Source organism: Triticum aestivum, chromosome 2D, assembly GCF_018294505.1.
Source record: "Triticum aestivum cultivar Chinese Spring chromosome 2D, IWGSC CS RefSeq v2.1, whole genome shotgun sequence".
Lineage (NCBI taxonomy): Eukaryota > Viridiplantae > Streptophyta > Magnoliopsida > Poales > Poaceae > Triticum > Triticum aestivum.
The window spans coordinates 192,786,046-192,790,997 of NC_057799.1; the positions used below are offsets into that span (position 1 = coordinate 192,786,046).

Consider the following 4,952-nt stretch of genomic DNA (forward strand, 5'->3'; position numbering starts at 1 on the left):
TGTTTGTATTATGATGATGCAGACAGGTTATAAAGAGAAACACTAGAATGTGTATGGCTCTAAAAGTATTTCATTCCCCATGAGTTGAAGAAATGTGGGAGATAAATATCTTGCAAATGAAGTCATGCGATAATTTTGGTGATTTATTCACAAAGTTTTTACCAAGTTCTTTATTCTAGAAATAAGTTAATGGAATTGGTATGAGGTGACTTTATTATTTGCAAGGTTCAGGGGGAGTGCAATCCTGAACGATAACCTGTTCGAGATCTTCGGATCTTTTGTATTGCACTCTTTTTTCCTTTATGAGTTTTCCCTAAATGGTTTTCTTATGTAAGGTTTTTAATGAGGCAATAGTAATACAAATAGTAAGATATGTTGGTTTCTCCTTATTTTCCCACGGGGTTTTTGTAAGGAGTTTTTCATGGCATATTATGTATATCTCCTCATATTTTTCCCATGAGGTTTTTGAAGGAGCACTTTTCAATATGATGACTCTACATAATCAAGGCGAAGATTAGGGGGAGTGTTAAGAACTAATTAGATATAGTTAATTATAGATAATCTCCACCTTGTAAACCGACAGACAGTTAGCCTTTTCTAACCGCCGTGTCTCTCCTCGCTCCCTCCCGAATGGATATGTCCATTCGTTCGCGTCCCTTTAGGGATATATAATGTACAGAGATCATCAATGAAAGGAATAGAGATTCATTTGTCTTCCTTGTTTCACATCAGGTTCAACAGATATGTGAAAATTGTGATGCAACATGGTAGAATGCTAAAACAGTTTCGTAGATGTATCAGCATGTTTCATGATTGAACATTCAAACGTTGTCAAAATATATATTGAAAATGCAAGGAGTAGCCTTTTCGTTCTTGCAATTTTTTTTGCCGGAATCCTTCTTGCATTTCTATCTCAATTGTACTCCCTCCGTTCCTAAATATTTGTTTTTTAAGATTTTAAATGGACTACTACATACGGATATATATAGACATATTTTAGAGCGTAGATTCACTCATTTTGCTCCGTATGTAGTCACTTGTTGAAATCTCTACAAAGACAAATATTTAGGAACGGAAGAAGTATATTGGTATAATTGTCTTGTACGAAATGAGAACCTAGGAATGTTTATCGCGCAAGTTAAAATACAAATATATTCGTATGTCGCAGTCAACAGCAATGCAACTTGAGAAGCTGGGGTTGGTGTTCATAATGTCAACTTAGTTCCATCGATTCGAGACGTATCAAACTGACCAAACAAACAAACGAAAAGGAGAAAATACGGTGGACAAGAAGGGGCCAGACATGGCGTCCCCCATAGCTCTCGCCGTCCTCGTGTTTGCAGTACTCATCGGCCAGTTCCCGCCGATAACTTCCGCAAACGACAATCATGGCTTCCGCGCCTCCCTCACTCGTATGCGCCAACACTTCAGCAACTACTCCGCCGCGGTACACCGCGACACGCACCGCCTCGCTTTCCTCGCGCGCGCTCCAACGACGAACACCACGACCACACCTGCCCTCCAGGCGCTAGTCGAGAACGGCGCCGGAGCGTACCACATGAGCGTGTCCATCGGCACGCCGCCGCTCACCTTCCCTGCCATCCTCGACACCGGCAGCGACCTGGTCTGGACGCAGTGCGCGCCGTGCACCCAGTGCTTCCCGCAGCCGACGCCGCTGTACGAACCGGCGGGCTCCTCCACCTTCTCCAAGCTCCCGTGCGCGAGCCCGCTCTGCCAGTCCATGCCGAGCCCCTTCCGCGCCTGCAACGCCAGCGGCTGTGCCTACGACTATCGCTACGTCGTCGGCTTCACCGCCGGCCGCCTCGCCACCGAGACGCTCACCGTCGGCGGCGCCACGTTCCGCGAGGTCACGTTCGGGTGCAGCACCGTGAACGGCGGGCACATGGACAACGCGTCGGGCATCGTGGGGCTCGGGCGCAGCCCGCTGTCCCTCGTGTCGCAGCTCGGCATCGGCCGGTTCTCCTACTGCCTCCGCTCGGACTCGGAGGCCGGCGCCAGCCCGATACTGTTCGGCTCCCTGGCCAGCGTGACAGGCGACGACGTCCAGTCCACGCCGTTCGTCCGGAACCCCGCGGTGCCGGTGCGACGCGCCCCGTACTACTACGTGAACCTCACCGGCGTCACGGTCGGCGCGACAGACCTCCCGGTCGCGCCCAGCACGTTCGGCTTCACGCGCGCCGGCGCGGGTGGCGTGATCGTCGACTCCGGCACGACCTTCACGTACTTTGCCGAGGCGGGGTACGTGATGCTGAAGCAGGCGTTCCTCTCGCAGACAGCTGGCCGGCTGACGAGAGTGAGCGGCGCCCCGTTCGACTTCGACCTGTGCTTCGAGGCGGGCGGCGACCTCGACGTCGGCGCCGTGCCAGTGCCAGGTCTGGTGCTTCGTTTTGCGGGCGGCGCGGAGTACGCCGTCCCGCGGCTGAGCTACTTCGACGCCGTGGACGAGCAAGGGCGTGTGGCGTGCTTGCTGGTGCTCCCGACGAGGGGCGTGTCCGTCATAGGCAACGTGATGCAGATGGACCTGCACGTGCTCTACGATCTCGACGGTGGGGTGCTATCCTTCGCCCCGGCTGATTGCGCTAGTGTTTGATCACGGCCTTACATTGTTGATTATAATGTCGTTTCACAATTTTTATGAACAAGACGACGATATATCGACGCGGATCTTTGAAACATGGGGCCAATGCAACTGGAATGGAAAACAATTTTAGAAAAAATAAAAGGAGTCGAGAAAAATCTGACTTTTTTTGGGTAACAAACATGGTCTAGCATAACAGTGAAACGAAAATGTTCACTAGCTAGTTACACACACTGGCTGACTGGCAGTTCATGGTAATATCAATCTTGGAAAAGAAAACATAGGACCCGCTGTTTCATTGGCACGTCGTTTGTCTTTCGATTCTCCTCCTCCTATGACGACTTTTGACCAAGTTTAGGAGTCGGTTCGATACATGTTTGTTTTATACTCCCTTCGTCCGAAAATATTTGTCATCGAAATGGATAAAAAAAAATATTTAGACATATTTTAGTTTTAGATACATCTCTTTCTATCCATTTTGATGACAAGTATTTTCGGACGGAGGAAACCGGACACATCACACCTGAACAGGACATAAGATCGACACAGGCATGCGTTCCATCACTCATCACTTGAGTAGTATCACGTATGCTAGAAAGCTTCTCCTCGATATTTTATTTCCTTTCTGTTCTTTAGATATTGGTTTTCTAGTGCAAGTCTTCGCCTATACGACCGGGTCGTACACAACCGAGCGTGAGACCCCCTCCCGTATGTGGCACTTGGCGATACGAATCTGAAAGCAACGGCCGTCTCTAATCTCCCCAGCGCCCCAAACTGCAGCCGCTGTTGTGACCGCCATGGCCGCTCGCCACATCTCCGCCGGTGTGATCCGCCACGGCCGCTCGCCACATCGCGGCCGGTGTGACGCATGGTACAGCACCCCAGCTCAGCGCCCTCCATTCCCGCTGGAAACGGCGACGTCGTCGCCGGCCCAGCTCATGGCACCGCCCCAGCTGGCTGTCCCCGCCGGTCACGGCGATGTTCGTGGGCGCCTCCAATCGCCGCACAGCTAACCGGCGCACTATGCAAGCTGCATACACCCTTTGCCTGCGTCTCGGCACCTGTAAATGACTCAATCAGCATGTTCCCTGTAATTTGTTGGTGCTTGACTGTAAAAACTGAACAGAGGCAACTCTTTTTCTTCTGAACTTCTGATACAAGATGTGGCCTGGGATGTTTTCTTCAGTTGATTGCAAATATCACAAATAGGAGAACAATTTTGCAAATACAATGAGTCTTTATTCAAAATGTACATAAATTCATTTATATAACAGAGAAGCTCCACAATTTGCATCAGCTATCCTATCTTCCTTGAGAATAAAAATCTGAAGAAAAATGAACAAAGCATCAACTATCCTACAACTACTTGACTTTAGTCCTGATTGTGTTATCTTGCTAGGTGAAACAACATCTCATGGACATTTATAGAAATCACTGAATCATGTATTCATGTTCCACACAGGCATGCACAACAACAGATTGAGCCGGAGATTATCTGCTGATAGTTTTTTTGGTTCTTCTATCTTCCTTTTGCCATCTTGTTGATCGCCTTCTGTCAGTGTCGACAGAACAGCACGTTTGTTGTCAGTGTCTCAGTGAATGTCATCCTAGCATAGCCACCGGATAGAAACTTATCATCATCAGAAACTTTGTAATTCGATTAGATCACTGGCAATTACGTCAGTCCAGCCCCATGTGCCAAGACGCAGCAGCAGGCAACAACTCTTAACACAAGTGGCTAGTGCCAAGATGCAGCGCCTTCATGGGCGAGCCTTCGGGGCGCCGAGGAGTGTGGGCGTGGATGGCAGGGGATAACAGCGGGGATGGAGCTCCGGTGCTTCCGTGACAGAGCGAGTAGAAGAGCTGTGGTGGTGGCGGCAACGACGAGCGAGCGTTGGCGGCGGCGGTGGCGGCTGCGGCGACGATGACGAGAGCGGTAGCGGCGGCGAAGAAAAGGGGATTAGGTAACGGGATACCCTGCTTGCTTTGAGTTCGTTTCTGCACGTGTCATGCGATGGAAAGGGTCTCACCATCGGCAGCGTGCGACCCGGGTCGCATAAGATTTTTTCCCCTCTTCTCTTATCCATACGGCTTACGTACGAAGTGACTTGGCATTCATTAGTAGTAAGACCATAGGATACGAGAACGCACTAGCTAACCCACGGTAACATTCTTCTGATCTGATGTACGTATAAGGTAGTAAGCCACAAGAGTTCTGTTGACTGCCAGGCAATAAAATACCCGGTGCACCATTGATGCTAGAAGAATGATACGCCAGCTCACCTTGAACTTTCCGAAAGGCTACTCTCCGAATACGAAAGTTAACCAGAATCCCCTTACTGACTGGCAAGTG

At 49.7% G+C, this 4,952-nt stretch overlaps 1 pseudogene; it reads left to right on the plus strand.

Moving 5' to 3' along the window:
* Positions 1–1,303: 1,303 nt before the first annotated feature.
* On the plus strand, positions 1,304–2,611 carry LOC123049169 (aspartic proteinase nepenthesin-1-like; annotated as a pseudogene).
* The last annotated feature ends 2,341 nt before the right edge of the window (positions 2,612–4,952 follow it).